Raw genomic sequence first — 20,596 nt, 5'->3', positions numbered from 1 at the left:
ACCTTGATATGGATGTGGAGGTTGCACCTATGGTTCTCGATGCTCAATCTGCCCCCAATTGAGGTATTTGGAGATGCTTATCAGACTCAATTGTTGTGGCAGATCATCCTCATGAGATCCCTTTGATACAGAATCATCCAAGTAAGTGTCTTATCCGCATGGTTATTGGGAGCTTACCCCCTTCCTTACATCCATTTCTTTCATTCTTTCCTCATTTCTCTACTTATGTTGTAGGAGACATCCCTGACAATGTGGATGTGCCCCCTATTGCTACGCAAGTGCACTGTGGAGATGGATTCTAGTGGCTTCCAATAGTGTTGAAATTATGAATGATTCAGAGCCTTATGAGATGGCAAGGGCTCTTTATTCTGATGATGATTGCACCTTGTTGGAGAGCTGAACAGAGAGTGATTGAAAGCATCTAGGCCCCTAGTTGGGTTTTGGTGATTAATGACAATAGGAGATTACTATGACTAATGTGTGTTTGCAGATGCAATTAAGTTAGGTCATGGTAATGGTAATTGATTGGGCAATCATGGTTGTCATGCCCCTACTGATGGAAATCATTTTGGTTTTCAAAGGATGGACTAGTTTTAAGTGTTATTTGGTGTTGAAAAGACACTTAGAGTAGTTTAGGACTTTGTTTTTCCTTTGGTCGTACTATTAAGAGAGGTATGGATGGGTAGCTTGACCTAGGTGAGTCTAGTGGGTTAGGTGTGGTGCACACTTGTCAAATCTAGCACAAGGTAGCTCCTAAAAACCCTTAGATCAATTGGAGCAAACTTCATTCACATATGATTGCGAGATGGAAGTGGAATGGAAGGGTCAAATATTGACCTGGACGCTGGTTTCGGTGTGACCAGACGCTAGCGCAGAGTTCGGTCAGTTTATTTGATCAAGGTGAAGTCATCTGGATGCGACCGAACTGTTGAGAGGTGAGTGACCAGACGCTGGGATGCTAGCGTCCGGTTGACTCCAGTAAGGGTCTAGAGAGGGGAAATCTTGATTGAACGCTGATCAGGATTTTCCCTCTCTAGACCCTTACTAGAGTCGACCGGACGCTGGCACCCAGTATTCGGTCACTCACCTCTCAGTGTCCGATCATGTCCAGACTGACTTCACCTTGATTAAATGAACTAACTAGACTCTGCGCTAGTGTCCGGTCACACCGAAACCAGCGTCCGGTCAACATTTGACCCTCCATTCACTTCCAACTCGCAATCATATGTAAATGAAGTTTACTCCAATTGATCTAAGGGCTTTTTAGGAGCTACCTAGTGCTAGATTTGACAAGTGTGCACCACACCTAACCCACTAGACTCACCTAGGTCAAGCTACCCATCCATACCCCCCTTAATAGTACGGCCAAAGGAAAAACAAAGTCCTAAACTACTCTAAGTGTCTCTTCAACACCAAACGACACTTAGAACTAGTCCATCCTTAAACTTGTCATCCATCCTTTGAAAACCGAAATGATTTCCATCGTAGGGGTATGACAACCATGATTGTCCAATCAATTGCCATTACCATGACCTAACTTAATTGCATCTACAAAACACATGTTAGTCACAGTAATCTCCTATTGTCATTAATCACCAAAACCCAACAAGGGGTCCTAGATGCTTTCAATCTCCCCCTTTTTGGTGATTGATTGACAATACCACCTTGAGTATATGAAAGAGATGAGGTTTTCAACATGCTTGGTTCATATAAGCTTTTGACAAAAAGAATGAAAGAGATAGGCAAGCTTATACGACCCAAGCCAACATGATATACTCAATAGATATGAAATAAGCATGAGTACAAGTAATAAAGCTCATTTGCATCAGAGTTAAACGCGAAAGCAAAGCAAAAGAGCATAACACAAGTGATATGACATATAAATGATTCAAAGTAGAGAGCACACATATCACATATCACATAAATATCATGATCACATAGATATCACTATCACATAAATATAGTTTCGATACATGAAAGTAAACACATGAATGCATAATAGTGTATAACACATAAAAAGCCAAATATAATAGATAGACTCCCCCTAAATGTATCAGCTCCCCCTAAGTCTAACATACTCGATCCCTCTCCCCCTTTGGCGTCAAACACCAAAACCTAGGGGTCAATCGGCGAGGCTGCAGCGGACGAGTCAGGCGCTGAGGTGCGAGGAGCGAGCTAGAACTACATGTCATCATCATCTAATCCTAAGCTCTGAGCAGTCTGACCCTCTATAGCTAGAAGCGACGCTGAAGCAGTCTACGTCGGATCAAGGACTGGTGAGGCCTGTGACTTTGTAGGTATAACTATGGCAGGCGGCTCTGATGATGCAACTGAGGAAGAGAGCATCTTTGTAGTCCCTGATAATAGGTGCAACTGTGGAAGGTCTAGGGACATGTAGATATGGCGAAGTAGGCTGCCCTATCAACTCACTAAAGGTAGCACCAAGGCTCCTGAAAACTGTGGTATCTGGCGCTAGCAGCGAGGAAGTCTGTGCCAGCGTGAAGCCCATCTGTAGAGGTGAAAACTATGGGGCTGCCACTGGTAAGGCAAACCACTAGGACACCTACTCTATAGGTGAAGGAAACTATGCTGCTAGTTGTCCCTAACTCTAAAGCCCACTAGGCTATAAAGTTAGAGTCATAGAAGTGGTGGCAGGCTGGCCGATCTAGGGTGAAGGCTATGGTGGTGGAGCCCCAATAGCAGTAACTATATGCTACATGAATCCAAGTAACTGCTGCTGCATGAGGAGCTAATGCTGCTGCATGGCCTGCTGCTGCTGCTAGATAGCCTACTGCTGATGCTAGAACTCATCCTATCTAGCCTGAACCTGTGCTAGAGCAGCTGCTGTCTCCTAGGCCTGGCAAGCCTGATCTTGCCTCATCCGCTCAAGGATAGCAAGTAGAGAGGGATCTGTCTGTGGTGCAGGTGGAGCTGAACTAGAACTACTAGCCTCATGGTCATGTCATCGTGTAGGCATCAGAGGGATGTCAGTGGTAGTCATCATCAGTACTATCACTAGGGGTCGCTCTCGACCATACCCTCCTGCTGAGCATCTAACTGCTCCTCCTCTATAGCTGCAATACCCCTGATAGTCTCATCCTGCTAGGCTACAGTCTCTGGCACCTCTGGATGACGGCACGGGCTAATGGAAATGGGGATCCCGATCTTCCATCAGGTAGAGGTAACTATCATTGTGGTGGAGAATGACACACCGATCCGGCTTCAAATCCAAAGATCGAACCCTGCAATCTTAGCACCACAGCTCCTCTAGTTATCAATCAAGTCACAGGACCTAGGTTGACCTTGCCAAGAAGGCTAATCCTTGCCTAGTGCAACTAAAGAACACAAGCAAGAACAAGAAAGAACACAACCAAATTGCAGATGAATGATTATCTCACGAAGTTGGGGTCTCATAAACCGATGAACAGCGAAACTATTCTTGACAGAATAATCTAAGCAAAACCCAAACCCTAATAGAGGGGCGGTGGTTGTTTATGAAGACTCTAGGGTCGTGCAAGACCCCTGGACACACCCCTAATGGGCCCAAATACAATACACGGTCCAACGGACCAAAAGACGGTGTCGTAGCACCCTGGTAGATTCTGGACGCTGACTTGTTTCAATAATTCCTTGTTGATTTCCGAAGAGCTTTTTATGTGAGACCACTTGGATTTGCTTCCTTATCCAAATTAGCTTTCCATCCATATGTGGATCGTTGAAAATGGAGTCCGGATGCGTTCTGGGTGACCAGTTTAAGACAAACTGGTCCTACAGGCCGAGGCAGACTCGAAATTGTGTTGGACCAGGCCTCTGGTTCCTGTTGGATGTCCTTGCTAGTCATCTTCAGCCTCCACCTATGTCCTCTAAGTCCTTCATGACCCTCTCCAATGTTCCTAAGCAATATAACATCATTAGGTAGTAGCCTATTCTCATAAGTATAAAAAGGATCGCTTAAGAATGAGCTCACCTCTAAATTGAGTTGACGCATTCGAGCGCGGGTCATTGGACCTTGCATGACTGATTGGAGGATCAGCGGGTACATCCTAAAGGAGTGATGTCCTCATCATCCTTCCCCTCTTGAAATGGAGTCAGTCCTCGACTCAAACTCATCTTCTCCCAAATAAGGTTTCAAATCTGCAATGTTAAAGGTGGGACTAACCCCGAACTCGAGTGGCAACTCAAGTTTGTAGGCATTATCATTTATTTTCTCAATTATCTTATAAGGACCAGCTACTCTTGGCATTAATTTAGACTTATGCAGCTTAGGAAATCTATCTTTTCTCAAATGTAACCAAACCAAATCACCCTGGTTCAAGTTTAATCTCTTTTCTACCTTTACTACCAGCAATTCTATACTTTTCATTCATGCTTTCAATATTTGCTTTAGTCGTTTCGTGCAACTTACGAATAAAATCAGCACTGCTCTCTAGCATCACTACTGTATTCTCTCAGTGGTAGGTAAAGGTAAAAGATCAATAGGAGCACGGGGGTTAAAACCATACACTACCTGAAAAGGACTTACCTTGGTGGTGGAATGTTCCGCCCTGTTATATGCAAACTCCACATGCGGCAAACACTCTTCCCACATCTTCAAATTGCGCTTCAAAATTGCTCGCAACATGGTGGACAATGTTTGAATTCACAACCTTAGTTTGCCCATCAGTTTGGGGATGACATATTATAGAAAACAGCAGCTTGGTCCCCAATTTATTCCACAACGTGCGCCAAAAATGACTCAAGAATTTTGCATCGCGATCTGAAACAATAGTAGAAGGCATACCATGCAAGCGAACAATTTCTTGAAAGAAAAGGTCAGCAATATGAACAACATCATTGCTCTTATGATAAGGAATAAAATGAGCCATCTTAGAAATACGATCAACCACCACAAAAATGCTATCCCTCCCCCTCTTAGTCCTTGGCAAACCCAACACAAAATTCATAGATATATCAGCCCAAGGAGTAGAAGGAATAGGAAGAGGCATATACAAACCATGTGGGTTCAACCATGACTTAGCTTTTTGACATGTAGCACACCTGAGCCACATACCGCTCTACATCTCTGCCTCATCCTTGGCCAAAAGAAGTGTGTGGACAGCACCTCCTCCTGTCTTCTTGGCACCAAAATGTCCCATCAATCCGCCTCCATGTGCCTCCTGCAACAACAAAAGATGAACGGAAACCAACTAGAATGCATAGGCGGTTAGCTCTAAATAAAAACCCATCATTGATCATAAACTTATTCCATGTACGTCCCTCTCTACAATTAAGCAACACATCCTTAAAATCAGGATCAAGCGCATATTATTCTTTAATTGATTGAAGACCAAAAATTCAACAATCAAGTTAGGATAGCAATGTATATCTTCTAGACAAAGCATCAGCAATCACATTATCCTTCCCTTTCTTGTGTTTGATAATATAAGGAAAAGATTCAATAAATTCAACCCATTTAGCATGCCTACGATTCAGATTATTTTGAGAGCAAAGATACTTAAGCGATTCATGATCAGAATGAATAACAAATTCTTTAGGCCACAAATAATGACGCCACGTCTCTAAAGAATGAACAAGTGCATACAATTCCTTATCATACGTGGAATAATTAAGAGCAGGGCCATGCAATTTTTCACCTAAAGTAAGCAATGGGTTTACCATCTTGCATCAAAACACCTCCAATGCCAACTCTACTAGCATCACATTCTAGCTCAAAAGTCTTACCAAAGTTTGGAAGTTGCAGCAATGGTGCGTGTGTAAGCTTGTCCTTCAAAGTGTCAAAGGACTCCTCATGTGCCTTTCCCCAATGGAACACCACTCCTTTCTTCGTCAACTCATGCAACGGGGTAGCAATAGGTGCTGAAATCTTTGACTGAAGCGGCGGTAGAATCCTGCAAGACCAAGAAAACTCCTCACCTATGTGACGGTTTGGGAGAACCGGCCTAGCTTTTTATGGCTTCAATTTTCATCTTGTCCACCTCAATTCCCTGTGGAGTTACAACATAGCCAAGAAAAGAAACTCGATCTGTGCAAAAGATGCACTTCTCAAGGTTACCAAATAAACGTGCATCACGTAAAGCATTAAAAACAGCACGTAAGTGATCCATATGTTCATTCAAAAGACTTGTTGTAAATCAATATATCATCAAAGTAAACTACCACAAAATGACCAATAAAAACTCTTAAAACCTCATTCATTAAGCGCATGAAAGTGCCAGGTGCATTTGTCAAACCAAAAGGCATAACTAACCACTCATACAACCCGAATTTGGTTTTAAACACAGTTTTCCATTCATCTCCAAGTTTTATTCTCATCTGGTGGTAGCCACTTCGCAAGTCAATCTTAGTGAAAATTATAGAACCACACAACTCATCAAGCATGTCATCTAGCCTAGGAATAGGATGACGATACCGAATAGTAATATTATTGATGGCTCTACAATCAACACACATACGCCAAGTTCCATCTTTCTTAGGAACCAAAAGTACAGGAACGGCACAAGTACTAAGGCTTTCACTGTACATACCCGCAGTCTAGAAGGTCTTGGACTTGCCACTGAATTTCCTTAGATCTCCTCGGGATTGGTTCGATAGGCAGCACGGTTGGGACAAGGTTGCTCCCAGAATCAAATCAATTTGATGCTCTATTCCTCTCATAGGTGGCAGCCCCGGGGGTATCTCAGCTGAAAAAATGTCCTCATACTCCTACAAAAAGTTAGTGACAGCAGGAGGCACCGAGCTAACAATATCATCAAGCGAAAACATAGCTCGTTTGCATACCAAAGCATAGCAAATATCATCATCAGAAATTTCAGCAAAGTCACATTTTGTTGCAAGCATAACACCACCCTTCAATTTAATTCCCTCAGCCTTAGAAATAGATGTATACTTATCCTTTTTAGGTGAGAAAATAGAATTAGCAACTTGCTGATTTTCAGATTGAACATCATTCAAACTAGCAGTGCATTCTCTATCAGCTTGTACAATTTGAGCAGGGGTCAAAGGTACCAAAGTAATTTTCTTTCCTTTATAAACAAAAGTGTATTTATTACTTCTACCATGGTGTGTAGCATCATTATCATGTTCCCAAGGATGGCCCAATAAAAGTGAACAAGCTTACATAGGTACCACATCACAATCAACAGAATCAGCATAAGAACCAATGGAAAATGAAACTCTGCAAGTTTGGGTTACCTTTGCTTTACCAGAATCATTTAGCCACTGAATATGATATGAACATGGGTGTGGACGTGTGGTCAAGCCAAGCTTCTTAACCAAATTAGAACTCACCAAATTGTTGCAGCTACCTCCATCAATAATGACATGTGCTCGACGGTTGCTGATGATGAAGAAAATCTAGAACAAGTTATGGCATTGTAGCTTCTTAGGTTGCTGGACTTGTGAGCTAAGCACCTGCTGTACAATGATGCTCCTATAGGCCATCGTGGCCTCGTCACCAAGGACTTCACCGTCCTCCTCATCTGCATCTCGATCTTCTTCATCCTCAATGTCAGAGGTGCTGATGTAACCATCTTCTATAGCAATATATGCCCGCTGACTTGGAAAGTCCTTCTGCACATGGCCAATGCCATGGCAGCAGTGGCACTGAATGCCCGAAGTGCATCCCATCGATGCAACGGATGAGGCACTCTTGGTAGACACCTGCAAAGAATTTTTACCTAAATCTAAAGGTCGTGTAGCAGAAACTCCAAAGGTTGTTGGTCGCTTGCTCACTGGTGGAGGCGCTCAAAAAGTGGTTGGCTTGGTTAGCCCCGAAGATGGTGCCGAGCGTGGCGTGTATGTGGTGCTGACCTTGCTCTTGCTCTGCTGTTCATGCCCCTGCAATTCCTTTTCTGCAAGCATAGCAAACTAAAATAACTGTTTGATAGTGTTAAATTCTTTATAATCAACAATGTCCTGAATCTCAAGCCTCAAACCCTGAATAAAAATGATAGATGGCATCTTCGTTCCCCTCCACAACACTACAGCGCATCAATCCCTTTTGGAGCTCACCATAGTAATCCTGTACAGATTTATCTCCTTATTCTAAATGCATCAATTTCTTACGCAAGTCTCTATAATAAGAAGGGGGAACAAAATGATCACGCATAGCTACCTTAAGTTCATCCCACATACCAGGTAAAGCATCCTGTGTAGCTAGCCCATTCCATCAAATAATGGCAAAATCCTTAAACTCACTAGTAGCTTATCGAACTCTATGATGCTCAGGCACAAGGTGGGCACTAAACTTTTGTTCTACTGTCATCTCCCAATCAAGATATCCCTCAGCATCATAATGACCTGAAAAAGAAGGTATTGTGAACTTAATCTTAGCATAAGGATCATTAGGGTACATGGTGATTATTACCTAGATGGTGGTGGACACCACCCATACCTATTGTGTTGCGGCGAAGACGTCGTCGTAATCTTGCTTGTCGGAAGACTGCTCGATCTATGTTCCCAACGACATCATGCACCTGTGTCTTCTAGGCAAGAGACCATCGGTGTTGCTACCGGAGACATCATTGTTGTTGACCGCCACCAATGTTTCCAACTCAGTAACCTTGTCGGTTAGCGTGGAAATTCGTTTATCCAATCTCTCCATGCTATTGCCAATGTTGAGTTCAATGAGTGCGTTAGTGATGGCCTTCCTAACGGCCTCATTCATCCTTTTTTGGGCATCCTCTACAACAACTTGTAGTTGCTCTTGGCTAACACACTCATTGAGACCCGTAGGATTATTATCTCCAGTCTATTCACCTCTTGCCATTGTAAACACAAAAAAATAGGAACAAACGGTGAAAGTTATCCCTAATAAATGATTACGTGGTTGTAGTGGTGTCACTTTTCATAGCAAGTGGAAGCATCTTACCAGGCTCTTACAAAGTTCTTACTAATGCAAGCAGTGGGCGGTACAACCAGGCGGCTGGATTGTGATACCTGTGAGGCAGTGGTACCGAGATTGCGAGGCCCTTTTCTGTACTGATCTGAAGAGTTTGTGGAGCTTAGGAAGGCACACAAGAAGTAATATATATATCTAGTATACAAGTCAGTAACGGAAAGTAATGTTGAATTATAGTCTAAAGTACTTATTCTCGTTGCTGGTCTAAAATGCTCCAAGTACCAGGTGTGTAACAAACAAGCAAGTATGGTGGATAGCAAGGTGAATGGTGTGTGAAAAATAAGTATGGTGGATGGAAACAGCAACACAAACAAGGAACCAGATAGCACACGCAAATACAGCTCACTTTGGTCTTCTCTATGTGCTCCTCCAGATATTGTTCCTCTTTTGCCCCTCTCTTTTTTTCTATTTTTTAGGCTGTCGTTGTTTTTTTGGGAAAATTTCGACTTTTTATTTTATTTATTTTATATTTTTTCTTTACTTAGGAGCACAAAAGAAGTAACCACAGAAAATATGAGCTCAAACAAGTGTAAGACGTGGACTGTGGAATTTTCAGAAAACTTGCTCAAAATCAACAAAAACCTTGTGACCACGAAAAGAGGATCTTGTGACCACTTTTTGACCAATTTAAAATTTTCAAACCCCGGCAAATCAATTTTGATATATGGAACATCGAAATCGGAGTTCGTATGCGAAAACTAGACCAGTTTTAAGAATTGGCTCCGAATTAGAGGACAAAACGGGAACAATGTGCGCAAAACTGGTCACAACAACAAAGATTTGATGGAAACGATGGAGGAAAACACACGAACTGGACTCTAACATGACCTAACCAGCAACAAGACCTCAACCAAGACACAAACTCAACACGACGAACTCTAAAACCGAAATATGCAAAGGCTATGGTGCGGAAGGTTCTAGGATAAGAAATAAAAGTATGGCACTGGACTATGGGACGAAAGCGAAACACTAAAAACTAGGGGATAAATGTGAACCTGATGGTATACCTTAGCTCTGATTACCACTTAATGGAAATAGGGATCCCGATCTTCCGACAGTTAGAGGTAACTATCGTTGTGGCGGAGAATGACACACCGATCCGGCTTTAGATCGAAAGATCAAACCCTACAATCTTAGCACCACAGCTCCTCTAGTTATCAACCAAGTCATGGACCAGGTTGACCTCGCCAAGAAGGCTAATCCCTACCTACGCAACGAAGAACACAAGCAAGAACAAGAAAGAACACAACCAAATTGTAGATGAATGATTAATCTCACGAAGTTGGGGTCTCACAAACCGATGAATGGCGAAACTGTTCTTGACAGAATAATCTAAGCAAAACCCAAACCCTAATGGAGGGGCGGTGGCTGTTTATGAAGACTCTAGGGTCATGCAAGACCCCTGGACACACCCCTAATGGGCCCAAACACGATACACGGTCCAACGGACCAAAAGACGGTGTCGCACACAACACCACGATACACATTTGCCTACACTTATCTGTTGGCAAATGATTGGTTTTGCCAACACACTATGTGTTGGTAATTGTACAACCTTTTTAAAGTCCATGTAAACTGTCGGCAATGATGTTGTATGGCTACAAGTTTAACTGTCGGCATTTCTCTTAGGACAATAAAACTGTCGGCAAATGTTTTTAGACAAAATAAGTGTCGACATTTCCTAAACAAGCCAACTATCTAAGTGTCGGCGAAAGGATATCCGGTTTTAGATCTTTTCACCTCTATTAATGCACGCGCGGAGTCCTTTTGGGATGGAGTCTATAGCCCACGCGAAACCCAATCCAACCCTACTCTCTCTCTCCTACCCCTCGCGTGTGCCGCCGCCTCCCCCGCCTAGTGTCCGCCGCCGCCTCCCCCGCCAGCGTCCGCCACCAGCCTCCCACACCAACGCTAGTGCCCTGTGGCGCACCACTTCCCATGCCAGTGCACGTCGCCTCTGCCTCCCATGCTAGCTCCCTACCATCACCACCCTGCACAGTCACCGCCACCTAGCCGGAACCCTAACCACGCTAGCCCCTACCTGGCTACCCCCACGCCAACCCCTTCTGCACTGGTGAAGAAAGCTGCATTCATGGCCACCCACCGAGGAGGGGTGCATGGATCCGCCGACTACTGCTGCATCTCTAGGGAGGGGCGCATAGATCCAGCCTCCCGGTCCTCGACGGCTTTCGCATGGGCAGGCCCAACACGGGTCACGGGCGACGGTGCCCCCCTCCCCTGTGGCTGGTGCGTAATGGAGTGACGGCTCCAGCACAGGCGCCATGCTTTCCCCCTCCCTCATCTACAGCACATGCAACTATGGTGCGGTGCTCCTGCCAACCTCGCTTGCCTCCCATAGGGCCACGCAATCACCCTAGGCTGCTACAACCGCGGGCCACCCGTCATGCCCTAGGCCCCATCCCCGATGGTGCCTGCTTTGCTGAGTCACCCCTTGCCCTAGTTTGGCGACCCCGGCCGACCCATCAGCCCTACGTGGTTGCCTCTTCATTTGCCCTATCTACGGCTCCGCTTGGCACCTTGCCCTGCCCATGGCGCATCACCTCTTCCTCTCTGTTGTGGCCAGATCTGGTGAGACCTCACCCTCTACTCCTCTATTTGATGACTGCTCCCCCAGGTCCTGCATCCCTCCATGTTCTCCTTTGTGCAGGTGACTAGCTGATGCGGCAGCGTGCGCTACCTCGCCCTCTACAGGTAATAACCCTACTTTTTGTTACTTAGCTAACGATGACCGTGTAATGGCATAGCTATTTCAAGATTAAGATGCATATTTTACTAAATCAAGAAGGTAGATCGCTCCATCTAAGGTATATACACTGACTATAGTACATTGCATTTCTTTTTTTTTTGTTTCTTAAAGAGAATTATTCCAGTTATTTTTTTCTTAAAGTGCTTTCAAACTGATTAGGGCAATCACATTTAAGCCATAAACTATTCTTGAAGTGATTTCAAACTGATTAGGATCCTTCCATCTACATTCTCAGCACTATGTGTAATGGCTATATTCCTTGTAGAAAACCTTTTTCTTTGTTAGTACATGTACATAAAGTTTTCTTCCATTTATGGCCTTTTTCTTTGTTAGAGGCCATAAAGAAGTTGTTTGGGATATAAGCAGCCAGATTATGTACCATGTATGGAATACGTGGACCATCCCGGAGGTCTAGACATACTAATGTACTCAAATGAGTCTTATGATTTTGCTGAGCAACCTTTTTCATGATGTTTTTAGTGGCATGGACTTAATCTTTGAGTGTTTATGTTCTAGGGCACAAGTTGTTGGATGGCCGCCAGTTAGGAGCTACCGAAAGAATACACTAGCTGCGAGTGCCACAAAGACAAAGGGGGAAGATGAAGGTAGGAGTGAGGCGGGATGCTGTTATGTTAAGGTCAGCATGGTCTGGAGAAAATGTTCAGCTGCTTCATCACTGGTAAGTTTTCTGTTAGTTTTTTCTGCCACAATTACCAATTTACTTGTTCCCCATCTGGTTATTTACTCCTGTTATTATGATGTAATGAGTTACTGTGTCACCAGTACATGTACAATTAGGTATAATGTTTTCTGCATAAAGTCTTGAGGAGTCAACTGACAGTTACAATGCATAGTTAATATATAATTAGTTACACTAGTTGAACAATGGCCTCTGCACTATTTTGATTATCAATCTCAGTCAACAATTTAAATTTGTTTACAGGAACTAGGTAGAATGTCCTTTCAAAAGAAAAAGAGGTGTCATTGCTTGATTGCTAACTAAGGTTCTAAAAACCTTCTTCCCTGCATATATATAGCAGAGAGAGAGAGGGAGGGAAGGTGGGAGAGACTAGTAGTTTGAACTAGCTGAAAATCAGTGCCCATTCTATTTTGACTAGTCAACAGCATTGCATCATCAAATAAGTATTTTCCAAGATTATATGGAATGTCCTCTTTAAAAGAATAATGATATAAATTGAACTTGCAACTAAAGGTCTTATCCTCCTACTCTTCATAGCAAACTAATGGAAAATGACAGTAAACATTATTGTCAATCAATACCTTTAAGGAGGAGAGCAAAAAGAAATGATGTATGTTTACCTGTGTTTCATAATTCTCTGGATCAGTTACTCTGAAATTTAAGAAGTATTGCCCATTGTGTCTGTAAAAGTATATTTGTCTACATGAAACATTTCTAGCTCCTCTTTTTGTGGGAATATTTTTGTCTGTACTTTAGGACCAAGGCCTTCCTTTGTTCTATAAATATAGATGTTTTTCAAATAAATACACATGTCTAAACTAGTGATGTTTGCAGGCCAAAGCAGTTCACGCAAGACATCAAGAAGGGAGAGGCTTACTGATGGTTCTAGGGCTGATGCCCTTCAGGACCAAGAATATGTCCTTACTTACGAAGATAAAGAAGCTGACTGGATGCTCGTTGGTGATCTGCCCTAGGAGTGAGTTCCTAACTTACCGTGGTTTGCAATATTATCCATATGACAGTGTTCCTTTTCTGTTTATATGCAAATGATAGAGTTCTTTTTCTTGAAACTAATGGAAGTCGATATGGTTTTGGTTGAGCAGTCTAGAGCCTAGAGTCAAGAGTAGGTGCAATTCATTAGAAAACACTTGCGTTTAAGATGTGGCAACTGAAAAATTAGGAAATGGTTCTAGTAAAGAGACTGTAATTTGATAGAATGTTTAGATCCACTTGTGTGCGAAATTGGCTATTCTATTTTTACTAACTTCTTTGGAATGTTCAGTTTTGCACTTTTTTGGATCAGAGGATTCAGATTAGCTAATGCATGGATTTCTATGAATACACCTTTGTAGCAGAAATTTTTTTCCCTATACTCCATTCCAAATAGTTTACTTTGGCTTTGTCCTACCTCGAATTTCTAGAACTACCAAGGTTTTACAAAAATATACTAACATATGTGTACGCACTAGCATATGTGTTACTAATCTTTTGGCACATTTGGTATTCTGCCAGAAACATTTCTGATCCAGATTCTCCTTGGAAATGTTTTAGTACATGTGTTAGTACATGTACATAAAGTTTTCTTCCATTTTTTAAGGTTGTTACATTCAGAGATGCTGTAGTTCTTTTGCTGCATTATGTTCATGGAATCCGATCACAAGGTTATAAGTTGGAGTACAGCTATTTTGAAATTAAGATGCATGTTTGACTGAATGGAGAGGTACATCCCGAAGATACGTAATAGCATGAGAGATATCAATAGCAATTTCCAAATCAGTTAAAATTCCAATATTTTACCATTTATACTTGCATATACCTATCCTGTTGAGTGCAGATACAAAGAAACCTGGTGGAGCAGCCAAGGAAATAGAGACTTACTTTGGTTGTTTAGCCTCAAATCTTGTGATGGTAGGAGTTTAATTATGAGCTATTTACTCATAACATGTACAAGTTTTCTAACTTAAATTTGTCACTGCTCTAGGTTGGTGATCGATACTTCACTGACGTGGTATACTTAAATTTGTCACTGCTCCATTAAATGTTTCTGATGAATCTTATTATCCAAATCAGATTATATGGTAGTAAATACCAAGTCTCTTGGATGCTCTGTGTTTGTGTGAATGTTACTATATTGAGGCCATTGTCTGCTTTCAGTACGCCATTCGGTCTTGTATAGCCATCTATTAGTTGGTATCTATCCCATTATTCTGAATTTTAATTTTACATGCCATGGCCTGAAAGTTGGGACAAATACCTTTGTAATAATGTAGCACAATTATCTCTGTTCTGCTAGTTTGTGAAGCTGCAACTGCAATGTTGTGCCATTGGGTTTGTAAGCTGTCATCCCCAGCACAATGTTTAAACTCACATTTGCTTTCAATATGAATTAGTTCCTGATTTGATCATTAATTCATTTTTGTTATTTGAAATTCATTGTAGTCTGTTTCATCCGAGTCTCATGTCCTAAACTGATTAATAGTAATCTATTGAGGACTTGGTGGGATCCTCATTTATAGTGGTAAATTGGAGGAGCTGGTAAAATTCAAGCCCAACATCTATATTTTCAAATATCAACAAATACGAGTACACAGTTCTAAGAGTTTCATTTCGTTTAATGCATTTATGCCCTAGGCAGTGTCAAACATAAGTATTTGAACACATTATCAATTTTGTATAAGCCTTTGATTATATGATTATATTTGTTTCATCCAGTAGTAATAGGTTTCTGTACCTACTACTATACCTGTATCCTTTTTCTTTGGATACAACATTTGTTATGCTGAACATTTTCAAAACTTGGTACTGTTCTGAATCTATAATGTTCCACTATCTGGTTGTTAACCAAGCTTTTTATCAGTGTGGCTTTGATTGTATTTGGTGTATTTGTTGCTAGAGCTCGAGACTTGTCATTTGATGCTCATGGGTATGCTATTGTCTTTGTGGCCAACATTACAACAGCTGTTGTATCTTATAACCTGTCTGCCTAGGATTTCAGGACTTGTTTGTGGACCTTTAGTACTGTTCTTGACATATATTCAGGGTGACCTAAAGAGGACCATGGAATTTCCCTACCTTTATTCCCCTAGGGTTCATGGTAACACTAGATTCATGGTTAAGTTAATTTGTGCATGCTTTTGTCAGTTTTAGTAGGCATTTAAAGACTGTGGATGCTAGTCACTAAATTCAAAAGCCATGAGCACTACCTTGTGTGTAGTCACAGAGACTCACTCTCACCCAAGTCAAGTTTTGCTGGTGCTAATAATTTTGATAATACCACCCTCTAGTCCTTTAATATCATTTATCATGTTCTAATTTAGCAACAATTATCCATAATACTATTACAATGACCTATTGATAGTGCCTCTAGTTTGAAACCTCAAAATTCTTTCATTCAGTCCAATTACTAGTGTATAGTATAGCTGCTGTAGATGATCCTCATCCTTACTCTGTTTTACTTGTTGTTGGACTTGGAATGTTCTCCCATGCATGCCTTTCATCATTAGTTTTTTTGGTAAAATATGTTTGCAGAAAGATATATCCTCATGCAAATAACAGTGCAAATATTGTTGAAACTTACTTGGAGAGTTTGACTTATATGTGATATAACAGTGTGAATTGCATGACACAAATTTAAAGCATAGAGCATATTACGCTGATAGTTCAACTTTTTTCCATGTTAGGTACTTTAGCTATGAGGTGTTGCAAGTATTTTTGGGTTGGCAAACCTTTCATGGAACAAGCAAGCAACTGCTCCAAGTGTTTTGGAGTGGTAGCCCTTCCAGCCATAACCATTTAGCTCAAAGACTGATAGCTAATGCATCAGTCCATAGCATAGTGTTGCTCAACACTTCTGCCTTTGATTTGAATAATTACACTATAGCTTGTAATAATTTAGTATAAGTCTATGTTTGTGAATAACTCATCTATATTTTGGACATGTATTTGGCTATATGCCTACGACCAGTATGTATAGAAGATTTAATATACTAGTATGGAAGATCTAATATATTATTTATACAAAAATCAAGTGAATTTGTTTAATGTGATGCCTTCTATATGAGCAAAAGTGGATTTGTCAAATTATTTTAATTATAATTATATCTATGCAGTTTTGCCGACAGTTTTTTTGGGTATGGTATGGTTTGTAAAATACATTGAAAATAGTTTGGCCAACATACAAACTGTCAGAAAAGGTCTTAACTGTCGGTGTAGGTCTTAACTATCAGCAAAGGGTTAACTGTCGGCAAAGGTTTCAACTGTCGACGTAGGTAGACCGTTTGCCTACACATAAAGTGTCGGGGATTCTGTTAACTGTCGACAAAAGTTTCGCCGACGGCTTCTAACGCGACTATTTCTAAACTGTTGGCAAAACTTTTCACGGGAGGTTATCTATCGGCAAAGGTGTCCTTTGCCTACAATAGAAAGTGTCAGCAAAAGTATGTTGTGTTACAGTGGCAGCACCCTGGCAGATTCTAGATGCTAACTTGTTTTAACGATTCATGTTGATTTCGAAGAGCTTTTGATGTGAGACCACTTGGATTGGCTTCCATATCAAATTAGCTTTCCATCCATATGTGGATCGTCGAAAACGGAGTCCGGGTGCATCCTGGGTGACCAGTTTAAGGCAGACTGGTCTTGGAGGCCGAGGCAGACTCGAAATTGTGTTGGACTAGGCCTCCGGTTCCTGTTGGACGTCCTTGCTGGTCATCTTCGCCTCCACCATGTCCTCAAAGTCCTTCATGACCCTCTCCAATGTTCCTAAGCAAGATAACATCATTAGGTAGTAGTCTATGCTCATAAGTATAAAAAGGATCGCTTAAGAACGAGCTCACCTCTAAATTGAGTTGACGCATTCGAGCCTGAGTCATTGGACCTTGCATGACGGTTGGAGGATCAGTGGGTACATCCGAAGGAGTGATGTCCTCATTAGTGGCTGACTAGGTGTCCTCACTACACTATGGTGGAGCATCTGAGTCTAGGTAGGAAACTCTATAGTAGAACCATTGTACTCTGCTAGCATCTCAGGTGGCCTCACTGTAGTTGCTCTGTGAATCAAGAATGTGATCTAGTGAGCATAGGGCAAGTATCGGTGACCTCTAAACCTCTTTGCAATAGTATCCTCCATCTCAGATAGTAAGAGATCCCAAATATCAAATACAGTCTGTTGCATCATAGAGTTTAGAAGCCACAACTGAGTATAAGTCAAGCCCTCATGATATCCCATCCTTGGAAGTAGGGTCCTCCTCATGATAGCATCAAACACTCTAGCTATAGGAGTGAGGTCACTGGGTGTCTAGCTCGATCCCTCGCCAAATGGCTCTAGAGAAGCAATGGCGGACCAAATCAGTAGGAGGCACAAGACCGCCATGTGGACGTTTGGGAGGAGCTGTCTGACCATAGCACACCTCATGTAGCTAGATGGGTTGCTCCTAAAGCCTAAGAATCTCCCTGACCCTAAAGCTCATTAGCCTATAATCTTTGCCTCTAAAAGCAAAGTGAATGAATTTGTGTTGCAGGTCAATCCAAAGTGTAGCATAGAACTCTTAGACCCAAGATGGAACATATCTGCATATCTGTCTGAGTAAGTCTGTCAACCCTAGCAAGTAAGATAGGTAAGGGCGAATCTGCTCTCTAGCTGCTGTAAAAATGGACTCAATGGAGCAAACCCTATGAGACCTAAATGATGCCCCACTATTAAGATATACATTATAAAAATCTTCCTATAGTGGTGTGTAGAAGCCCTCTGAAGCACGCTCATCCTGCCTCGGTGGAAACCACTCCTCAAACTAAACGAACCTGAGCTGCTGCACCTACTTGGCCATGGCGGCCCTCAAATCTAGATGAGTCACTATAGGTGGACCATGTGGTCTAAGAGGCGGACAAGAACCCCTTCATTGTGTCTCTACCCTCGGTGTCACCTAGGTACGGGTATGACTAGAGCAGCGAAGCTGTGGTGCCAGCTCTGTCTCCTCGGCCTACTCGGCTTGCTCTCCCTCCTCAGTCTACTCTGTTGGCTATGCCTACGGCTGTGGCTCCCACTGAGACTGACTCTCATCTATAGCGACACGCCGTCCTCCAACCATGGCCATCCTAGTTGGACCACCATGATGACGCTCAACCTCCTAGACAGCGGTCCTCTAAGCAGGTGAAAGCAGATCTGCAATGACTACACCACTTCGAGCACCTCCTCTCTCAGCAAGCTCTGCGGTGGCTACAACTACGGCTGCTCTCACTATATCTGTATCTGCATACTTCCACTTCTTTGACATGAGCTTCTTCGTCATCTTACCTTTTGCCTCAGAAGGCAGGCAAAGCGGGGGCCTTAGATCCTCATCACCAGGACCACCTCCGATGTTCTTGACATGAGCCATCTAATGGAGCTAAAAAGAACAATTGCACTAACAAGAATCAACTGCCAACTGTCACTTCCAAGGCTTGGCCTTGATCTGTACTCGTGAGCTTGGCCTCAAGTTGACTGACAACTGCCAAAGAGACCTCAAAAACACTGACTCACTGCATGTTTGAATAGATCGGATATATGAATAATTTCAATATATATCTAGAGATACAAAACCTTAAGAAGCAAGCAATTAGATACAAAATTAGAGTCGAGGGCTTGCTACCCGATGAACTGGTGAACCAAAGAGAAGAGCAACGAAACAGGGGAACCACCGGATCAACAACTGGACATCTAGGGTTAGGGTTGCGGCGAAGTTTGGTGGCCGAGCAATGTAATGAGGGCAAGAGCGCAAGGATGATAGTAGGGTTTTCGGCATGGAGCATGACGGCAGGCGGTGCTGGTGAGTGCTTGTGGGCGGCACTAGGGCATAGGAGCACTCAACGGTAGTGGTGTGGTGGCGTAAGGGTGGCTACGCGATGGCATGAAGGTACAGGGGCGCGGAGCAGATGCACGGGCGCGTGGAGCAGCTCCGGCACGGTAGCGTAGGATGTGGTGGCGTGGGATGCAATGGCGAGATGGGTAGCTAGGACACGGATGCGGCGATGTCGGCGCATGTATGGGCGGATTAGGTCACGACGCTGCTCAATCTAGGTTTTATGGTGGCCCCGTGACGTAAGAGAAAAGGAAACAGGAAAGAGTTCGGAATCCGCATATTTTCTACTGACCGGACGCTCCTGGTGGCAACGACTGGACACTGCCACCTAGAGTCTGGTCGACTCTAGAGAGGTCCAAATCTCCTGGAGTCATGACCAGATGCATCCAATCACAACTGACCAGACATAGCCAGAGTCTAATCGATCCTGACTTTGTCTTCTTCGCTTGACCGGACGTAGGATCACCTTCTGACCGGACATAGGGAGAACATTGTTCCAGCGTCCGGTCACTCCTTCGTAGAAAAGTTCACCTCCTATGAACTGACCGGATGCAGGGGAGCAAAGTCCGGTCCAGCGTCCGGTCACTCCTTTTCAACAATTCTTCAAAGTTCTTCGTGCTGCCTGTTCCCAATCAAGTCCCAACTTCGATAAGATCCAAATAAACACCAATTGGGACTGATGTGAGTGACCTCTCTCAAACCCTCAAATTTTTCAAAATATTTTGCCTTAGGCTATAATTCTTTTTAAGAAAATAGGCAATAAAAGGGTGATTTTAAGAGAAACAACAAAACAACATTCATGCATATGCAATGCAATACTTGAAAGTAATTCTAGTTACTTGTCAAGTTTGATCCAAGGTTAAGCTTCTTCACACGCTTTTCGGTGGTTATCTTAACCATGTTAGACAAGCCCTATATGCATTACCAAAGATTAAACATGTTGTATATTACAATGCAATGCAAGGGACAACACAAGCTCATTTTCTAGTGAAATTGCTAAAATCAAGCACATTGAGCTCATTCCTCAACCTACATAATGTTGCCTCATCTAGCAGGTTTAGTGAAGATATCCGCCAATTGATCCTCGGTCCTTACACTTTCTAGTGAAATATCATTCTTAGCAACATGATCTCTAAGAAAGTGATGGCGGATATCTATGTGCTTGGTGCGAGAGTGTTGAACCTGGATTATTAGCAAGTTTTACCGCACTCTCATTGTCACACAAAAGAGGTACTTTTTCTAGAACTACACCATAGTCTAGCAAAGTTTGTTTCATGTAAAGTATTTGTGCACAACAAGCACCCATGGCAATGTATTCTACTTTGGCGGTGGACAAAGCCACACTATTTTGTTTCTTGGACGACCAAGACACAAGTGATCTACCAAGAAAATGACAC

The sequence above is a fragment of the Miscanthus floridulus genome, chromosome 5 (assembly GCF_019320115.1).
Source record: "Miscanthus floridulus cultivar M001 chromosome 5, ASM1932011v1, whole genome shotgun sequence".
NCBI classification, from domain to species: Eukaryota; Viridiplantae; Streptophyta; class Magnoliopsida; order Poales; family Poaceae; genus Miscanthus; species Miscanthus floridulus.
This window is presented reverse-complemented; position numbering follows the sequence as displayed.